The 22555-nt window shown below is 45.9% G+C and overlaps 1 pseudogene across 1 annotated transcript; it reads right to left on the bottom strand.

Moving 5' to 3' along the window:
* Positions 1 to 2341: 2341 nt before the first annotated feature.
* On the bottom strand, positions 2342 to 4862 carry LOC310780278 (C-X-C chemokine receptor type 4 pseudogene; annotated as a pseudogene). The gene is made up of 3 exons: positions 4806 to 4862; positions 3201 to 3811; positions 2342 to 2836 (listed from the first exon to the last, which is right to left on the bottom strand). The product of its transcript is annotated as a C-X-C chemokine receptor type 4 pseudogene (transcript).
* Positions 4863 to 22555: the final 17693 nt, after the last annotated feature.

Here is a 22555-nt window from a genome sequence, read left to right as displayed (position 1 = left end):
TCTTATATACGTAACTGTCTATAACTGTACATATATTCCTTTCACACACACACTTTTCAAAATAGACACTCTTTCATATTGTATGTGTACATCCTGTACAAGGTACATACTTCATTGGGATTCAATGATTCACAGATGTATCAAACAAATGTATGTTATACTGACACAAATTACCACAAATTCAACATGTAATGCCATTTTCTCAAAAATTTTGGTCAGCACACTTTGGGTTGTTATCACTGGCATAGCCAGACTTGGCACATTTGGTGTGACCCAGATCAGTCCTTGTAACGAGGACCTTGTTATCACTGGTGTATAGCCAGACTTGGCACATTGGATGTGACCCAGATCAGACATTGTAATGAGGACTATATTTTTTGATCAAAAAAAATAATACAGACAATATATATATATATATATATATATATATATAGTAAATACAATTGTATAATATATTCAAAGTATTGTTAATTGTTAATTATTATTATTCAAAACCTGAAAATACTGTAAATACTGTAAATAAACTAAACTAAAACTAAAACTTGGAACTTGTACTGTGTGTTAATTTAATGTGTTTTTGAAAACACATACACATAAAATCTCAAGTGAGATTTATGAGAAAGAAAAAGAGAAAAGAAAAATTCACCCTGTGCGCTCGGTGTTACAAAGTGCAGACTTTTGAACCCTAGGGGCTTCCGTCAAGCCGACGCGAACATGACGAGCGTGACGTAACCGTGACGTTGCTTGCTGCCAACCAAAACAGTTGCTCAGGGGAGGAGATGCCGTATTTGATAGGTACACAATGAAGCGAAAGCAAACGACTCAAACGACACTCATTCAGTGTTTTCGTAGGCCTCCTTGCCCTGCTACTGCAGCTGTAGCTGTAGATGGCAATACAGAAAGGAATCCTGAGGACTGTGATGAGGCAGCTGCTATCGCAACGTTACCTGATGATATCGGCATAATTCAAACCACCCCTAGAAGATGTTTGAAGGCAGACATCCTGGCCACAATAGATCAAATACAACAAACCTACGGCGAGAAATACACCATGGACATAACCGCACACATTTTACGGATGATGGGGAGGGGCGATTTAGCCGAACGTTTAACAGGACCCAATTTTTAAAAAGCCACACCCTCCATCTTACTTTTTGTTCACATTTGTTCACATTTGTTCTCTAACAAATTCCGGTCAGCGTCATTTTTGATGATCTCCTCCCATACCCCTACGACACGCCCTCCCCTAGACCTAACTCCTCCTCCTCATCACAACATAAGGATAAAAGAGACGGATTCAAAAGAGACTCATACCATTTTACACAATAAAAAAGAGATACCATCATGGAGACCCCGTCGTCATCACCATTGTTCTTCATTACCCCACCTACCTCACCTCCTTCCTCACCGGTAGACCTTGAAGAGTTGAACCGTCTGATGTACGGATGTTCCCCGTCGTCGTCACCAATGTTCTTCCACACCCCACCTAACTCACCGGAAGACCTTCCTTCTCCTCTGATCTCACCCCTGACTCTGGACCAACCAGATGGACTGCTCAGTTTTACTTTTCTAAACATTATAAAAGCCTGCACCAGCATGCTACCCCTTCAAGAGTGCTGGATGCTTCGGAAGCTTTTCTGCATGAACTGAGGGAAATATAAATACAAATTCATCATATGTAACTTGTATAATGTGACAATAAAAATAAAATAAAATTGATTCTGATCATAATCTGGTTTTTTCCTTAATAATATTAATGTTGTACAAATGTCTGTTGTAATGAAATAATGAATAACATTATTACACAATATAATCCTAATGTTAATTTAAAATTAAATATTCCTCTAAATATTGCTCCTCTAAATATTGCTCCTCTAATATATAAGTTGCAGACTCTCATTGGTCAACATTGTACATACATAGCCTCCATTTACCCTTGGGAACTGGTCACTGGGTAGGGTTTGAGTCAGGGTTTGAGTCAGGGTCAGCGATTTCCAGAGGTTTGGGGTATCGACGACAAAACAACGCAGAAAAGAGATTTCTTTTTATTATCTTTATTGTTTATTTGAACAGGGACAGTATTCAATAAACATATTGCATATAAAAATATTGGCACCCCAGGTGCATACCTACATCACCAAATACATCAGGGACATAATCGTACAGTTACGTCGAGCTTCTCCTCCTTGCTCATCGGTCGCTGTCGTCACAGAGCCTGCGAAACAATACGAGATGTATAAAAACTTTGTCTTTACATCTGTACAAAATGTAGTAATTCCTGGGAATTAAAGCTTAGCTTGGCTCTCTCAAGTCAAAGGCTGTGAACGTGTCAAATTGTTTGTTAACTGGACAAAACACTTGAAGACTCCGACTCGGTGGACACCGATGAACTGTCCCCTCGCTTTTTGGTCATAAGAGTGGCTTTCTGGCTGGACCTGCTGCTGAGCATCAGCTTGGCTGACTTCTTAAACTTGACTCCCAGGAAGGCGTACAGGATGGGGTTGAGGCAGCAGTGGAAGTAGGCCAGCGCCTCCGTGATGGAGACCCACTTGTGCACGCCTTGCTCCATCGCGCAGCTGTGAGGGATGACGTTGAGCTGGTTGAGCAGCGTGTCCCCGAGGATGCCGATGCAGTACGGCAGCCAGCAGCCGAAGAAGCACAGGATGAGGATGATGGTGGTCTTCAGCGCCTTCCTCTTCACCGTCTGGCCCTTGGCGCCCTGCGACAGCTTGGCGATGATGATGCAGTAGCAGGTGAGGATGACCAGCCCGGGCAGCACGAAGCCCACCAGGATGTGCTGGAAGCGGAACACCGCCATCCACACTTTGCTGGAGTCCTGCGGGATGGGAATCACAAGGATAGTCACGAGATGATACTATATAAATTATTTGGACGATGATACAATATTTGGTGATTTTACAAAGTGTCTTGACACGATACAATTTCAATTCAAATTATTCCCATTAAACAAGATAAGTTGATCTGTGAGTGCTGTTTTTTTCCCCTTTGCTTTTTTTTTGTCCTTGACCTTTCACTTATGGTCATAAACCATGCACTCTATGCTTCATCGCCTTGGATTTACAACGCGTACCTTAAAGATGACGATATCAATATTTCCCCTTTGCAAATTGCAATGATACAATATTGATACAATACAATATCTATCGATATATCGCTCTAGAATATCGTCCCAACCCTACCTGTGGGTAGATGCGCTCGCAGATGACCGGGGGGCCCGACGTCTCCACGATGTCCTCGCCGAAGAGCTGGTCTGAGGGTGTCACCATGTCCTGTGCCTTGGCGAACACCAGGTCGGGCACAGTGAGCAGCGCAGCCACACGCCCAGGTAGATCACCTTGTCTGCCAACAGCTTCCTGGTGGCCTGGCTGTTGGTGGCCCGCACCACCGCCAAGTATCTGTCCAGGCTGATGAAGGCCAGGATCAGGACGCTGCTGTAGAGGTTGACGGTGTAGATCATGTGCACGGCCACGCACAGGAAGCTACCGAAGTACCAGCCGCTGGCCGCATCCACCGCCCAGAAGGGCAGCGAGAGCACGAACAGCAGGTCGGCCACTGACAGGTGCAGCCGGTATTTGTCTGTCATGGTTCTGACCTTCTTCTGGTAGCCCATGACACAGATGACTAATCCATTGCCCACAATCCCCAGAAGGAAGATTATTCCGTACACCATCGGTAAGAAGATCCGGTAGAATTCTTCGCTGAGCGCTCGGCCGCACGGCTCCTCGCCAAAGTCGATATTGTCATAGTCCTCCCCGGACCCATCCGAGTCGTTCTCGGAAATGTTGAAGACCTGGGAATAAGAAGGCGTGGAAAAGGTTAGGGTCAAAATGGAGATCTGTCTCACAGAACATAGGCCACGTGTGTCTGTTATGAGACTGTTAGTGTTTGGCCTGGTCAGTCTGAGTTGTCTCTCAAAGTTTGAATGAAGGCTGAACCATAACTTTAATTAATAATTTAATTAATTTAATTAATTAATACAGATTTGATGAAAGGAACTACCAGCAAAGTACTACACAAGTCCTCTCAATTAACATTTTTATAAATGGCTGACATGCAAATATGACAGGAAAAACTATGCCTGTTATGAAGATTGGAGTGGATGTAGTTTGAGTCCTCAGCCACTTGGGGGCATTGCCGCGGACTCAGCGCAACTAGTTAATTACCAATTTTGTGATAGCCAATCAGAGGGTGCATGATAGAGGTATGATCAAGGCATGGGCAGTCTTGCCGTCTGTCTGTTCGGTTCATTCATTTCAGTTGTTCTACAGTATGCGGTTCTGAGTGTGCGTCCAGAGAGATGTAAGTTGTGCTGTCCAATTGCTGTTTTACAAATGCATGCATTACATTGCTTGTTACTTTCTGTTTCTTATATTATATTTACTGCTGTTACAGTAGATGGTGAGAAGTGGTGAAGTGTAACATTGTTGCCGTCGAGGGCACATGGCAGTCCTGTGTTAATGGATGCTTCTGATAGTTTCTTGGCGTTGGTAATTTATGTATAGGTGCTAATGTGCATACAGTCTATCCAGATATTATTTATGTTATTATGTCAAGGTCTAATGCGAGTCTAATGTCAAGCTCATTTACATTTATGTTATAATACAGAGGCTTTGGTATATATTAGCAACTATTGAATGCTATTGCATTATTGTGATTAGTTGAGTTTGCAATAAATGGTCCTTCGAGAAGTCAGCTTGTAACTAAGCATTCAGAACATGGTCCTTGGAGCCGGATTTCGATAATTACGAAGTGAAAATGGCTTATGTTCCCCCAAGTGAAGATACACGCCCGCGCAGACAAGTGCGCCAACCAGGATGGATGGCGGACCATGACGGGTACATCCTACCGCACGCTGTAAGCTACACCGCGCGTGCCCCCGCTGTGAGGGAGGAGACCGACTGGAGCAGAGAGAGAGAGGGATTCGCCGAGATGACGCCCCTCACCCAGCGCTCACTGCAGCATACTCAGCGCTCAGCTGAGTTAATAGAGACGTCCCCCAGTCATATCGGAGCCGCCGCGCCCGTGTACGTGAGCACGCCACGGCTATACCAGGGCACACCGGTGACAATGGATGTGCTGCTACAGCTACAAGAGGACAATAGGAGGTTGCAGCTGATGGTGATGGACATGAGACATCAGATGGACAGAGGTAGTGTTGTGCCAGCTCCGCCCAGCTTACACTCTGCACAGCTGCAGCGCCCACAAGAGAGCCACCTCTACATCAGAGAAGAGGATGCCAGACCGCCTCCGCCACCACCCTCCATGCTACATGCACCACCTGGTCACCTGTATAATGCAATGCCACCCACCATGCAGCCTGCTCCGCCACATCAGCCAAGGGAGCAGCGCCACCTGCCTGCAGCGTGGGACCAATATATGCCAGATGAAGACTGGCCACTGCCTCCCCCACCAGTAGCCTTCCCCGATGACGTCCAAGAGCCCTCACGTGTGCAACCTGCACTACCAGTCCAGCCCTCTGGTGTGGTGGAGGAGCTCAGGGAACGTCTGCAGCGGCTGGAATCACGTCTGTCACCAACCCCATCCATACTATCAGACGCCAGGCAATATGACAGTGTGCCACGATCAGTTATGTCTCACCACGATCAACAGCTCAGTGCAGCTGACCCCTTCCTCCCACAACGAGGGTTACCTGCATCAGTGCCACTGCCAAGCAGCACAGAGAGGACCTACAGGGGTCCAAAGCCGTCGATCCCCAAGTTCACCCGGGATGATCCAAGGGAGTTCGCCAGACTGAGACTCGCTCTCGACAATATTCTCCCTACCGACGTGACGGAGAGGTTCAAGTACCAAGTGCTTTGTGACCACCTCAAGTTCGAAGAGGCCCTCCTAATAGCTGACTCATACAGCAACTCTCTGTACCCCTACTCCGACACCATGGCCTCGTTGATCAAACACTATGGCCAGCCCCACCAGCTCTCACTACAGCGGATCGCAGAGCTCATGGAGGAGCCCACCATTCGAGCAGGTGACACCATAGGGTTCAGAAGATTCGCCCTGAGAGTCCGCGCGCTAGTCGGCATGTTGGAGCAACTAGGGGAAGACGGGCGCATAGAGCTGAAGTGCGGGTCCCACGTAGCCCGGCTAATGAAGAAGCTGCCTCAGGATCTCCGTGCTACCTTCCGCCGCTATCTCTACCCTCGGAGAGACGGAGTCCCGTCATTGATGGACTTCGCAGAGTGGCTGGAGTATGAGCTGGTAATCCAGGAGGGCGGAGACAGGCTCGACAAGATGGAGGATGTCCAACCAGGGAGAAGCGGGCCAAAGAAGGAGGGTGATAAGGACAAGAGAGCTGCAAGGAAGACCATGACTGTGCTGCATGGAGCTGCCCAAGACACAGCTCCGCCGGTAGGCCCAGTCGGGGTCTCAGCTCCCCAGGAGGCCCTGGAGAAGTCCAAATCTTATTGCCCTTACTGCAGCAATACACAGCACTTCCTGGACCAGTGCTTGAACTTTAAGCAACTAACAAAGGAGCAGAAAACCACATGGGTGAAGTCCAACAACCGCTGCTGGCGCTATGGACGGCACCACCAGGCCGCCCAGTGTAAGTTGAGAGTCTTATGCAAGATATGCAAGGGAAAGCACCTCGAGGCCTTGCATGAGGTGAATCTTCGGGCTGCCAGAAACGAGACCAACACAGGGCACGTCACTGGTGCAGAGGTCAAGTCACCGACGGACGTCCTGTACCTGGATCGTCGTGCCGGCTGTAACCAAGTCCTTTTGAAAGTCAGTAAGGTGTTACTTCGGAATGGTGCCCATACCTTGGAGACGTACGCCATATTAGACGACGGCTCAGAGAGGACAATCCTCCTCCAGGATGCTGCTCAGAGGCTGCAGCTTCAGGGAACGCCAGAGAGCCTTACCTTAAGAACAGTGCGGCAGGACCTGAGGACACTACATGGCTCATCAGTGACGTTCAAAATCTCCCCCGCTGGTCAGCCGTCAAAGACATTCACCATCGAGAAGGCCTTCACTGCAGGAGAGCTAGGCCTAGCTGAACACTCGTACCCAGTGAAGGGACTTCAACGCCGATATACGCATCTTAAGGCACTCCCCCTCCAGCCATTCACGAATGCCCAACCACTCCTCCTGATAGGCTCAGACTGCCCACACCTGGTGACGCCTATCGAAACTGTCCGTCTCGGCCCACCTGGGGGCCCGGCGGCGGTGAAGACCAGGCTTGGCTGGACACTGCAAGGGCCAGTTAAGTCTCTCCAACAGGGTAGCCGCCACCAGCAGTGCCTGTTCCTGGCCACCGCCTCCCCAGCAGCTGAGCTCTTTAACCAGGTAGAGAAGCTCTGGCAACTGGATACTCTGCCATACAGAAGTGAGAAATTGGTGACGAGGTCACGGAGAGACCAAGAGGCTATTAACCTTTTGGAGGCAAGGACAACGAGAGTGGAGGTAGACGGAGTACAAAGATACGCACTGTTGCGTGTGAGTAACATGCCCATGCTGACAGCGCAGCCTGAAGCGGTACTTCCCACCCTGCGTGGCACAGAGAAGCGCCTGACCAGAGACGCGGTGAAGGCTGAGGCATACCAAGGTGAAATGGTGAAGCTGGAGAAGGCGGGCTATACCACCAGAATGAGTCAGGAGCGGGCGAAGACCTCCAAGGAGTCCTGGTTCATACCGCATCACCTGGTGACACACAACGGGAAGAACAGAGTTGTGTTCAATTGTTCCTTCACCTATAGGGACCAGAACCTCAACGAGCTGCTACTGTCCGGCCCGAACCTAGGTGCATCTCTCCTAGGTGTCCTGTTGCGGTTTAGGGAACATTCCACTGCCATCAGCAGTGATATCAAGGGAATGTTCCACCAGGTGAGACTGCTGCCTGAAGACCGCCCTCTGTTGCGCTTTCTCTGGCGTGACCTTCAAAGAGACTCCCAACCCAGTGTGTTTGAGTGGCAGGTCCTTCCCTTTGGGACTACGTGCTCACCATGTTGTGCTATATATGCCCTCCAGAGGCATGTGCACGATCACAGTCAACAGGGAGACGATGTTCGTGTGTCCATCGAGCGCCATTTCTATGTGGACAACTGGTTGCAGAGCGTCCCTTCCCCAGACATGGCCAAAGCTGTCATCGACAAGCTGAGGGGACTGTTGCTGGAGGGAGGCTTTGAGCTGCGACAGTGGGCAAGCAACACACCAGATGTTATCAGCCACCTGCCTAAAGAGATCAGGTCCGAGAGCAGTGAACAGTGGCTAAACCACACGGATATGGACCCACAGGAACCTGCCCTGGGACTGCGCTGGTCATGCCACTCAGACACGCTGTGCTATAAGTCACGGCTGCTGGAGTGCTCTCCTCCCACCATGAGGAACATCTACAGAGTATTGGCCAGTCAATACGACCCCATAGGGTTCCTCACCCCATTCACTACTAGGGCCAAAGTGCTTGTTCAGCAGTTGTGGGACAAGAAGCGGGAATGGGATGACCCTCTGCTGCCTGGTGAACTGCTCACAGCGTGGCAAACCTGGGAAGACGAGTTGCAGCACTTGGACACCATCAGACTGCCTCGCTGCTATGTGAGCCGAGCCATGGACCATACAGCCAGTAAGCAGGAGGTGCACATTTTCTGCGACGCATCAGAACGTGCGTATGGTAGTGTGGGATACTTGCGCACAGAAGATGCAGAGGGCCACGTGGAGGTGGCTTTCCTGACAGCCAGGTCCAGAGTGGCTCCCAAGCGTCAGCTTTCTATGCCACGGTTGGAGCTGTGTGCTGCCCTCACTGGGGCTCAGCTCGCAAACCTGCTGACCCGGGAGCTTACGCTGGAGGTGTCCAGAGTGGTCATGTGGACAGACTCCACTACTGTCCTTACCTGGATCCAGTCGGACTCCTGCCGCTTTAAGGTGTTCGCTGGAACACGGATTGCCGAAATTCAGGAATTGACGGACAGCCAAGCCTGGCGCTATGTGGAGACATCAGAGAACCCTGCAGATGACCTCACCAGGGGAAAGACACTGCAGGATCTAACGGGCGATAACCGTTGGACCCATGGACCACCATTCCTGCGGATGTCACCTGAGCAATGGCCGGCACACCCAATGTCAGTGAGTGAAGACATCGCTGAAGAGCTGCGAAGGCCAACAACCTGTCTGGTCGCCACAGTAACCACCACCGACCACCCCCTACCTGATGCTCAGCAGTTCAGCAGCTTCAGTGAGCTTGTGAAGGCGACCGCGAGGGACATTCATGGGGCGGCTGCTGTTGATGAAGAATCTCCCACAGCGGAGGAATTCAAGGAGGCAGAACTCAGCGTTCTGCGGTCCATTCAAAGAGAGAGCTTCCCCGAAGAAGTCGAGTGCCTGGCGGCTGGGAAACCAGTCCATTCATCCAGCTGCTTAATCACACTGGCTCCAGAATATGATTCTTCGACTCAGCTGATACGAGTAGGTGGTCGACTGCGGCGCTGTCAGGATCTGGAGAACGATGTGATCCACCCTGTGGTCCTGGACCCAAGGCATGCTGCGACCAAGCTGCTCATCCGACAAGTCGACAATGACCTAAAGCACCCAGGTGCAGAGCGGCTCTTCGCGGAGCTGAGGAGAAGGTTCTGGATCCTCCGTGGCCGCGAGGCCATAAGAAGAGAGCAGCGCTCATGCCCGGAGTGCCAAAGATGGAGAGCCCAACCCGTCAACCCCAAGATGGCAGACCTGCCTCCTGCTCGGCTTAGGCTGCATCAACCAGCCTTCTTTTCGACTGGGATTGATTGCTTCGGCCCAATGCAGGTTAAAGTCGGCCGCCGGAGTGAGAAACGCTGGGGGCTGCTCTTTAAATGTCTCACAACAAGAGCTGTCCATATTGAAGTGCTCTCTAGCATCAATACAGACTCATTTCTAATGGCGCTGAGGAGATTCATTTCCCGTCGTGGGAAACCAGCAGAGTTGCTCTCTGACCAGGGCACCAACTTCAGAGGCGGAGACAGGGAACTGCAAGAAGCGTTTAAAACCATGCATCCTTCCCTGCAAGCCCAGCTGGCAGAGCACCAGATAAAGTTCTGCTTCAACCCACCTAGCGCGCCTCACTTCGGCGGCTCCTGGGAGCGGGAAATCAGATCTATCAAGGCTGCCCTGACTGCCACCCTGGGCTCACAAGTCGTCAGCGGAGAAGTGCTGACCACTGTCCTGGTTGAGATTGAGGGCATTCTCAACTCCAAGCCCCTGAGCTACGTATCGTCCGACGTGGCGGACCCAGATCCCATCACCCCCAATCTGTTGCTGATGGGGCGGCCAGACCCCACCTCAGGCGGTGTACCATGACTCAGAGCTGCTTGGCCGTCGCCACTGGAGGGCCTGTCAAGTGCTGTCCGACCGCTTTTGGACACGGTTCCTGCACCACTACCTGCCCACCCTGCAAACCCGGTCCAAGTGGCAGGCGGACACAGCCCCCCTTCAACTGGACACCGTCGTGATGATTGTTGATCCTCAGCTGCCCAGAGCATCATGGCCTGTTGGGACGATCATCAAGGTGTTTGCCGGTGCCGACGGCCTGATTCGCTCAGCGGAGGTTAAAGTCAGGGACCGTACCTACGTCCGACCCATGAGCCGCCTCATCAGACTCCCTGCTGTCCCGAAAGAAGATGAAAAGGGATAGATTCATTACTGCAAATTTGTTGGGCCAAATTTGGGGGCGGCTGTTATGAAGATTGGAGTGGATGTAGTTTGAGTCCTCAGCCACTTGGGGGCATTGCCGCGGACTCAGCGCAACTAGTTAATTACCAATTTTGTGATAGCCAATCAGAGGGTGCATGATAGAGGTATGATCAAGGCATGGGCAGTCTTGCCGTCTGTCTGTTCGGTTCATTCATTTCAGTTGTTCTACAGTATGCGGTTCTGAGTGTGCGTCCAGAGAGATGTAAGTTGTGCTGTCCAATTGCTGTTTTACAAATGCATGCATTACATTGCTTGTTACTTTCTGTTTCTTATATTATATTTACTGCTGTTACAGTAGATGGTGAGAAGTGGTGAAGTGTAACATTGTTGCCGTCGAGGGCACATGGCATCCTGTGTTAATGGATGCTTCTGATAGTTTCTTGGCGTTGGTAATTTATGTATAGGTGCTAATGTGCATACAGTCTATCCAGATATTATTTATGTTATTATGTCAAGGTCTAATGCGAGTCTAATGTCAAGCTCATTTACATTTATGTTATAATACAGAGGCTTTGGTATATATTAGCAACTATTGAATGCTATTGCATTATTGTGATTAGTTGAGTTTGCTATTGATGGTTCCTGTTTTCTGTCTTTTGTATTTTCAGAACCACACATACACACATCGCATACCACAAACGAACTCATTGATACTGCAATAAAGTGCGGTAAATTGATCCACTGTGTCAATAATTATTACTTCTATCAAGTCTTGGGGGAACTCAGTATTGCATTCTGACAGATGTACACTTCGCGATTATAAATAAGAGAAGCCAGCCTGGAATTAAACTTTTGCAATAAATGGTCCTTCGAGAAGTCAGCTTGTAACTAAGCATTCAGAACAATGCCCATCGGAAAGTTTGGAAAAGTACATTATGGGAGCATATATATCGCACGCACACACACGCACACAATCAAGCTGATAGGTTACTCACGATAGTAAACTCAATATTCAGTGGCAAGACAAACCCATATATTACCGGAGACTTAAAACATATATAGCCGAGGCAGGCAGGCCCTAGGCGTAGGCTACTGCGCACCACAGCCTATATCCCTCCCTATTGCTTGCAGGATAATTCATGCTTTTTTAAAGTAGGATAGCTAAATTTGACCCTTGCATGTATTTCTTTGCAAGAACATAGTTGGATAGACTTTCTGTATGCCTAAATACAGCCTACATAAAACAAGAAAGTAGGATAAGCGAACTAACGTAAACGACCGATTCTGAGGAGAGAGATTTTAAAAAAGGGGCAAAAACGGGGTAAAAATATAAACCTGTGGCTAAGGTCATAATAAAAGAAACCAAACAGAAAGAGCACTCACCTCATAGAATGATGCCATGTTAACCAAGAGTTGATACCGTTCTTTTTAGACAGGCTCCTATGTGTGTCTGTGAGAGAGAGATGTGTCTGCAACTTTAGAGCAGTGATCTAACTATGATGTTCCGGGGCGCTGCTTCTTCAAACAAAAAGCAACCACACAGCAAAATCCCTAGTGTTAAAAGTGCTGTGTCAAAATTGTTAGACACTTTGGGAGTTATTTTAACAACAGTGGAGTAAAATACCCCCTAGTGTTGGAGTACATTTCCTTAGTTAGCTGTTAATTACACTGGGAAGCCCTGCCCACCTTCTGCTACTCTCCACATTGCAGGACCGCCATTTTCTTCCACGCAAAAGACCTCGGTAAGTTCATTCCCTAAACACATTATTTGGCATTTCAACACAAGCAGCATGTTAGAATAACTTAATGTTGTTGCTCACCATACTTCAGTTGGTTTTGTATCTTAAAATTCCGAATTTCAACGGGCTAACTAACTAGTATGAGTTGTGCAGCTTAAATGTGCGCGGGCAGCAAGCTAACGCTAGTGTTAGCTAATTAGCGTCAGCTAACCTTAACACTAACATCAAACTGGACAATATCAGCAAGAGGTAACCTAATGTAAATGTTGTTGGCTGAGTTATTGTATTATTTATGTAACGTCCACTGAGTCCAGTAATGTTATAGGGTGCAAAATGGACCTTTTTTGTCCACCCCGGCCTAGCATTAGGCTACCTGGCTGACTAGCAGCAGTAGTCTTTTACTTTGTAAATTGCTGAGTCGTATTCTACATGTTTCCTCAACGTTATGAGTCAGCAATCACATTATTTCAAGGATTAAAATGATTTTGCATCCAAGGCAGCCTGCCTATAATTATTTTCGTGTCTATATTTCACCGTCATGACGCTGATGTAACGTTACTGATGTGATAAACTATCAGATTCGTCGGGGAGTCCACTTAAATTGGTGCCTTACTTTGAAAATTGCTCGGGGCAAATCTGACTGTGTCTGTAGTTAACTCCATGTAGCTTGACACTGATCAACGCTAACGTTAGCAGGCTGGTCACAATCAGAGCCAGAACGAGTGGTGTTCAGTCATCCACGATGCTTTGAGACGTAAACACGCAGCTCCCAAGAGGACGTTACACTATTTTAGCTTCTGAATCGTGCTGTGAAAAGTCTGATGGAATCACAAGCATTGTCAACGCAGGTAGAGAAACATGATGTGGCACCTTCAGCAAGATTGCATGGTTAAACATGAAGTAGAATTCAACCTTACTGGTCATTTCTGCAAAATAGCTGATACTTTGTCAGCTGTTTGGTGGCTTTAAACAACCTTATTCTCTAATAAAATGAACATAAGTCACCTAAAAGTTGACCAGGGCTGTTCTGTTGAAATGTATGAGCTTGTTATATTGCAAATTAATGCAGTTTTTAACATGAGGAATGTTGTGCTGATCACATTCCTCTCTGCAGGGAGCATGTTGCTTGGTTACATGCTGCCACTCCGACGTGCTGCCACTCCGACGTTCTGCCACTCCGAAATATCGGCACTCAGAAAGGGATCATGTCTATGTTCCCCGGGTTCTATATTCCCCGTTTTTCACGCCAAACCTAACCTCCCCCCATGCCTAAACCTAACCTCCCCCAGACCCTAACCCAAAACCTAACCTCTCCCACCCCCACGCCTAAACCTAAGGTCGGCATTGCAGCTTCTAAGGTGAACGACCGCCAGTCCGAATAATGGAAGTTAACGTTCGGAGTGGCAGGGCTTCGGAAAGGCAGTCAGTAGCCATGTTGCTTAAAGTGAAACTTGGCGATGAGGTTTTTGGCTGCATGCATTACTTAAAATGCAGTAATTCTATTTCTCTTATAGTGTTTGTTTGAGCCTTTTACGGTAATTCCAGTTTCATTGAATATTAGTTAGTAGACTAATGTGGACTCATTAGATATATCAATGACCTTTCTGTTTACACAAGCTTTTGTGCCTGTTTTCAGCATTTGCAAAGTTTGGTGTCCCAGCTGTAACAGAGGGTGTCAAAGTTTTCCACACTTCGGGGACTGAGTTGGATGATGAATATCAACTGGGGTGCTAAACATCAAATATGAAACAGGTTTGTTTCTTTTGCAGTTATTTGTCATGTGAAGCTTCTGTTCATTAGATAAGGGGTGGGTTTATGAAGGAACTGTACATAATGTTTTTTTCTCCAATCATGGTTAGCTGTCTCCACGGTAGCCTCTCCTGAGCGTCCCAGCGATCACCCCTTGATTCGTTGGACTCCCGGATAGTCAACCTTTCAGAGAGCCCTTCCAGAAAACGCCAGAGGCTGGATACAGAAGCCAAGCAAGTAAGTTGACAAACATGCTTGTTTTGTACGGACGGACCCCAGTAAAAATCGCACCATTGTTTTTTAGCAGCAATATCTCTTTCCAGAAATCATGACCCGGATACTCATGAAACTGCTCACAATGAGGACTGTGGATTATCTTGGGGTCATGATTTCTGGAAAGACACAAAAGAGGTTTTGTTTATTTTTTGGTGCTTTGAACACCACAAGCCGAGTACCATCCAGTTCTTGTATTGGAGAGAAGGCAGACATCTCTACGGCCAATATCTCCCAAACTCATACATCTAACACAAAACAATGCATAAATAGCACTACAGATTTCATGAAAAATATGTATTTTGGATTTTAGGGTGAGCTGTCTCTTTAATGAAGTGTCTGTGTTGTCCTTTCACCCTCCAAGGAGCATTTCTATGATGGCGAGAGTGGCACTGGGTACCTTGCTTGGAGGATTAAAACGATTCAGAGATGCAGGACTAAAGACAGACAAACAGCATTTGGAGGTAACACTGTAATAATAGTAGAAACATATGGAACGAAACGGTGACGAGATAATTTACTGAGTTTCTTCTAAAAAGTTGGTCTAATCCAAGTAACTGAAAATAGGGATGCACCGATCAATCAGCACGTGACCGGAAATGGCCGATTTTCAGCTAATCGGCCTCGACCGGTGACCGGCGCCGGTCAGTCCACATACTGTGCGCCGGTCGGCTTTCCCCTTTTTTTGTTTGGTTAATTACCTGCAGCTGCACGATGTGACGTGTGCGCACCCCAAGCAGCCAAAAGGAAACACACGCCAGCATGTCCTCCTCATTGTGGAAATTTTAGTTTGTCACACACGGAGGGGCAGGGTACGTTGCAGAGTCCCGCTCAGCTGGAGTCCACTCCAGTCTGAGCGGCTCGCTTCACCTCACTGGCCCTTCTTCCCTGACCAGCTGCAGTCCACGTCACTGCTGCCTGCTGCAGATCAGCTGCTGCTGCTATCTGTCAGTCACATTGTAACGTGGATACAGGAGAGGACTATTTTTTCGTATTGCTAATAGAACAACGAACATAATAATAAAAGGCATCGGACCAGTGTGCAAGGTTTTCTGTGTGCGATGATTTTTTTTTCGGATGGCGGATAAAAAAAATAAATGGTTAAAGTGACTATTCTGCCTGTTCTATCGAATTTCACAAAAATGCAATTATCTGCTAATGCCTACATAACTACTAACTCTACAAACTAACTCTTTTAGACAGAGAAAGCACACATTCTATTAGTTCTTTTGAGATATTTTGTGTTCACAAACTCCTAGCAGAAAATAATCCTCGGCTCTTGAAAGATGAGCCAGAATCCTCAAAAAACTCCTTGGCAGAAGCTACCTACAGTAAAAAAAAAAAACTGTTGGCAGTGAATGTGTTAAAGCTGGATTGAGATATTGTATAAAAAAATAGTGGAAGACCTTCTTGTGATGATATAGAACTGCTATATCTTCTGTATTTTGTAAAAATGCTGCTGACATTGCACATGCACTGAATTTTGTTGAAGGGCCACAGAAATTAATTCAAGTGTTTCAAACTTGTGTTGTTACAGGTTGGGACAGTGACCTCATCAGTTTTACTGCTGTTACACCTGATGATTCCACCCACTGCCCAGGGTCAGAAGAGACCAGGAAAGGTGTCGGCATCCCAAGCAGAGAAACATCTTGTGCTCTTCAAGAAGGTTTGTACTTTTCCCTAATTTATGATAGCCTGGTAAAAAAAAACATCCTGATCACGTGACCTCAAATTCTGTTTCGCTTACGTATCAGTCTGGACTTCCAGCCACTCAGTGATTTCAGTGGGAGGGAGTACTTGCCTTGACAGACAACTCCTTCAGCCAATCAGCGTTACCAAATCAAGTCGAACGGCGAAAATGTATTTTCCACTGAGAAACTCCCCTGGTGCACACTCTTGTTGGTTAATTGTTATTGAGTCCATTTCAGCCTTAACTACACTTATGGCTGTGTTTACCCTTACTATTGTTAATGCTCATTGCTTCCAGAAACCATACTGTTTGGCCAGCAGAGACCCTGAGTTAGCCTGGGTAAACCCATCCCCCACGTGACCTGCTCTCAGACCTGTTCTCAGTCACTATGGTCTGGATTCCCACCATTGTTAAACGATTTCCTGCGGTTGTTGCCCCCCCCCCGATAGACCGCTCCATTACGCAACCGTCATCCAACCAGCTTTGTGCACAGAGCACATGCGCAGTGCAGCAGATGGCGTCATCGCTCTGCGACCTTTGTTGTTAGCAAGCGAGCTAACACTTTTCATTTCAGTACTGCTAGCACGCAAATGGTTACAACCAGCTACAAGAAGAGAGAACATCGCGTGACGGTGGTCAGGGAATGAAAGAGGAACAGGACGTGTCTACACGGACCCAAACCTCGATCCCTGCTGCAGATGGCCGCAGATCTGGAGAGATATTTGTGGCTGTGAAGAACAGTCATCATCTATACAGCTGCTGCCAACCTGATGAGGAAACAGGCGTGCTTGTTATGCTGGACACTGAATGCCAGACTGCAGACTTCATCCTCCAGTGCTGTTCGCCTCAGGACTTGAAGGGCTAACGTTGTACCATGGACTGTATACATTCTGTGCTAATAATGCTAGCATGCTAACATCCTTTTCACACACACACACTGAATATACCGAAAGACTAGACTTGATCGTGGACTTAATGTGAATCCAAAACGGCCACACTCATAACGTTAAGGTGTGTTTGACCTAGCTAGAAATATTAACGTTAATGCCCTCACATTTCAGCGTGGTTACAGATAAACCTATTTAACGCTAGCTAGCTACATTACTGGCTTGATATCATATTCCAGATGCAACCTAGCTAGATAAGCTCCACACGGCTGTATGAGTAGCTACAATCAAATGTATCAAGCCGATATCATATTCCAGATCCAACCTAGCTAGCTAGATGTTAAGAGGTAGGAATATACCGAAATGCTAGACTTGATCGTGGACTTAATGTTAATCCAAAACGGCCACACTCATAACGTTAAGGTGTGTTTGACCTAGCTAGAAATATTAACGTTAATGCCCTCACATTTCAGCGTGGTTACAGATAAACCTATTTAACGCTAGCTAGCTACATTACTGGCTTGATATCATATTCCAGATGCAACCTAGCTAGATAAGCTCCACACGGCTGTATGAGTAGCTACAATCAAATGTATCAAGCCGATATCATATTCCAGATCCAACCTAGCTAGCTAGATGTTAAGAGGTAGGAATATACCGAAATGCTAGACTTGATCGTGGACTTAATGTTAATCCAAAACGGCCACACTCATAACGTTAAGGTGTGTTTGACCTAGCTAGAAATATTAACGTTAATGCCCTCACATTTCAGCGTGGTTACAGATAAACCTATTTAACGCTAGCTAGCTACATTACTGGCTTGATATCATATTCCAGATGCAACCTAGCTAGATAAGCTCCACACGGCTGTATGAGTAGCTACAATCAAATGTATCAAGCCGATATCATATTCCAGATCCAACCTAGCTAGCTAGATGTTAAGAGGTAGGAATATACCGAAATGCTAGACTTGATCGTGGACTTAATGTTAATCCAAAACGGCCACACTCATAACGTTAAGGTGTGTTTGACCTAGCTAGAAATATTAACGTTAATGCCCTCACATTTCAGCGTGGTTACAGATAAACCTATTTAACGCTAGCTAGCTACATTACTGGCTTGATATCATATTCCAGATGCAACCTAGCTAGATAAGCTCCACACGGCTGTATGAGTAGCTATAATCAAATGTATCAAGCCGATATCATATTCCAGATCCAACCTAGCTAGCTAGATGTTAAGAGGTAGGAATATACCGAAATGCTAGACTTGATCGTGGACTTAATGTTAATCCAAAACGGCCACACTCATAACGTTAAGGTGTGTTTGACCTAGCTAGAAGTTAAGAGGTTAGCGTGAATGCGACTGAGACCTGACATTACTGAAGTGAATACAAGTGACCTATATTTTTCAATCCTGTCTTTGAATAAAAGTTGTACATTGTGTTATGCTTGAAAACCATGTCTTTGCTCCCTTATGTGTTCACAATTACAACAAATCTGTATGGTTTATCTGTTGGCATTAAACCGTGGTATTTCCTTGGGTGATATTCCATATTTGTCATTAAACCTAGCTGTTCACATAAATTTGCAATGATGATCGACCACGTGAGATATCACAAGTAGCCTACTTTTATTAAAAAATAAAATGCAAAGAGAGGTTTCCTTCTCTAACTATTGGTGCGTTCACAAAATATTTCAGCGTTTCATAACTATAATAGCCTAATGTTACTGTAGCCTGGATGACGTCAGCTAATGCTACCCAGCCTTCCAGCGTTTATCTTCCATAATGCATTAAATCATAATCACAATGCGAAGACATTAGCTGATCACCACAGAGCTGCACAGACAAGTTTATCAGATAATTTCGCCGTAAAATGTGTCCAGGTGATCAGCTCTGAAGCCCCGGCTTGTATGGTCCGCTAAAATCCGATTTCGATATAGTTGTTATTTTGATCAATATTGTATAGCTGGCTAGACAGAGGAGTTTATCTGGAATCAGTGTGACAAGATCCCTGCTGCTAGCTTGTCTGCCTTTCTGTGTCAGAGTATCTAGCTACATTATCTGCATTACATGCTACACCATGCAAATATATTTCGATATAATTCAAACAATTAGCCCACTGTACTACTGGACTGTGTATTGCTGTGAATAAGTTAGATTTGATTGTGTAAAGTGTTACATGTTATATTTTTAACTGAGCTTTGCAGAATTACCTCAACACAATTGTGTTGTGTATCAGCTTTAAATATCCAATATATACAGCATTAAACAAACGACCAGCAGCATTCAAATGTGCAAAAACGTTATATTTATTGAAATGTGGTGATCTCATGTCACATTACATAATGTTATGCCCAAATGGTCTACTGCCCAGAAGCGTCACTTTACATGTTTGGTAGGGAATTATTTTAATTATGTTAAACCAGCGTTTATCTTCCATAATGCATTAAATCATAATCACAATGCTATGAAGACATTAGCTGATCACCACAGAGCAGCACAGACAAGTTTATCAGATAATTTCGCCATAAAATGTGTCCAGGTGATCAGCTCTGAAGCCCTGGCTTGTATGGTCCGCTAAAATCCGATTTCGATAACGCTAGGTGTTATTTTGATCAACAGACCTCAACCTCAACAGCTGTTTTCACTTGAATTTCCTCACGTAGTTGCATAGCCATATAGCTAGCCAGCTAGTAGCTAGCTCGGGAGCTATGCTTTAGAGAGGCCAAATGCTAACGGCTAGGTAGTGCTAAGCCGCTGCAGCTGTTACACGTCATTGACAAAGACGCACTCTCTGATTGGCCGATCACGGCAGGACTGATGTTGGCAGTCACGCCGTCACTCATTGGCTGCGGGGTGGCTGCGGGTCTGCGTGAGTCTTTCAATCGCCCCAGAGATCGATTTGAATGGCCCGTTCGCTAGACGATAGTGACTGGGAACTGAGAGAGCAGGTCACGTGGTGGCTGGGTTTACCTAGGCTAACCCTGAGTTGCATTGGAATTTTAGGAAATCTCTGATCCTATATGTGACTATACGTAGAGCGAAACAAGATGTGAGATCACGTGGACATTATGTTATGATGGTTCTTATAGGAAAGGAGAACTTAAACGAAAGACAATGCTGATTTATTTTGCACATGGTCTCACACATCTGAAAAACGTAAACCATTTTGCAGGCTTTCATTTACTTTTACAGTTATTTAGTTGATTTGAGGTCAAAGTTGATGCCAGTGATTTCATTCATGCACAAATGACAACACAAGCAGCAACTTTAACTCAAATCAACTCAATAACTGTCCAAGAAAATTAATGGCTGCTAAACTGTTTACAGTTTTCAGGTATGTGTGAGATCAGGTTCAAAATAAATCAGCATTTTGTTTTTTTCCATTTAATGTCTGGGCTCTGCGCTAATAACATGCAAACTTAATGAAGATGCAAAGGAATATGCAATCGGCTCGCCACAACATGCATCCCAGACAAATCGCCATACATGTCTCTCTCTCTGACCGCAGCTGCACTGTAGACAGTCCGTCCCGGTCGTGGTGGGACCCAGAAAGCTGGCTACGCTCTGCTGCCTCCCAGGCTGAAGCGTGAGCTTCTGTTACAGCTTTCAACCTGGGAGCCAGTCAGGCCAGTCCACAGCCCTGGCCAAGGAGCAGTGACAGCAAGGTCTGTTGGTTAAGGGGCGCGCTGTCCCTGGTGAGAGACGGCACTCCACGGCATAACACTGATATTACAACCATGTAATTCTAATCGTCTGTTTGTGTTGTTTGTCTTCTCAGACCGGAACAAACATCCAAGAGCATCTTGATGCCATCACTAGTGCTCAACCCTATCTCCTGGCTGTTGGACCTCAGAAGAATGCAATCCGCCAGTTCTTCATCATCCTTGACAAGAATGACACACCTTACAGGTCAACCTCTTCCCTTGCTGCTGTGGATGAACTGTTTGAGGCACATTTTGTCTTTGGCACAACAGACAACACCATGCTCCACAACATGTTCACATTCATCCAGACCACAGTGTACAATGTTGATGTTTGCGAAGTCAAGCAGAGTTCCCGTGTTGCTGAAGTCCGGGCAAGGCTGCTTAGGAATGAAGTGTTCTGTTTGTCATGCTGAGTTAACTAGTTCAAATGCGCTTGTTAGGCATTTCCGGTTAGTTCATGGTTATTTGGATGGAAGAAATCTTTGCCTTCAATGTGTTCAGACTGGATGCGGCCGTGTGACTGTTTGGTACTTTTTCTGGTTTTAGGAAACATTTAAACACCAAACATACAGACTGTTGACCAACAGATTGACACTGATGTTCATTTAAGCAGTGTAGACCTAGATGATCTAGGAGAGGTGGTGACTGCTAATGTAGATGAGACAGCCATAACATCTGGACTGTTGTCAAAGACTAATATTCATTTGTGTGCTCTATTCCATGCACAGGACATTATGGTTTAATTTGATACTTGAGCCACTTGTTAATGATTTGAAAGTACTCGCTCAAGAGCGGGACTTCAAATTCCCATGTTTAAACACATGATTTGTGCTACTATTATTCAGGTCACTGTGGAAAATATTGGTTTGCATGGTCTGTTTGGCTTTGTGGAGTCATTTGGGGCTCGATGTTGCTGTCGTTTCTGTCTCCTTGAGAAGCATTGTTTGAAGATGATCCGGAAGTTGTACTAAGAACTATCGATATGCTCACACAGCACTGTCAAACTATGCAAACAGATCCTACACTATGTATATTGTGTGAAACACACTTGTCTGTTAAATTCACTTCAGTAATTCCACACAGCCAACAGTTTTTCTGTAGACATAATGCATGCTGTTTTAGAGGGGGTCCCTCCGTTTGAGCTGAAACTTTTTCTGCAGTACATTCAGGGCAACTTCCTAAATGCTGAACAACTGGCTGGTAGAATACATGCTTTTGACTGTTTACAACCAGCAGCCAAACCGTCCACCAAGAGTAAAGTTGTTGGATGGAAGTAATGATTTGGAAATGAATGCCATTATTGCGCAATATGCCTTTGTTATTTGATTCAGACAGATGATAAGTTGGTATCTTCTACTTTTGCTTTTCAATAAATGAAGACATTGACATAATGAATTGTGTTTGTTTGTTTTTTCACATTACATGCAAATTTTAAAGTATAGTAGTAGATTTAGATATACACTGACAGGAGTTAATTAAAAATCAACACTTGGAATAACTCCCACAAGGAGTAAATACAATAAGAGTTAATTTGTATTCACACTGGTGAGAGTAAGCTTTAAATTAACACTCAGTGTTAACCACTTCTAACATTGATGGAGAGTTAAATTAAGATTAACTCTCGGAGTGAACTAAAAGTAACACTATGGGTGTTAATTACCTCATAGTGTAATATTTTATTAACACTGTTCAGTGTTGTGCAGGGTGATGCAGTGTTAAATTTGGACTCTTTCTAGAGTTGAATTAACTCTGAAATATCAACACTATGTCAAGAGTAACTTTAACACCCTGTGGTGTGGGACCATATGTTATCCGAGCCAGTGTTAAAAAGAACTCTTTAAGTGTTGATTTAACACTGCAAATTTT

The sequence above is a fragment of the Poromitra crassiceps genome (genome assembly GCF_964638095.1).
Source record: "Poromitra crassiceps genome assembly, chromosome: 7".
Classification (NCBI taxonomy): domain Eukaryota; kingdom Metazoa; phylum Chordata; class Actinopteri; order Beryciformes; family Melamphaidae; genus Poromitra; species Poromitra crassiceps.
Note: the sequence above shows the minus strand (reverse complement) of the source record. Positions and strands in the feature narration are given on the sequence as shown.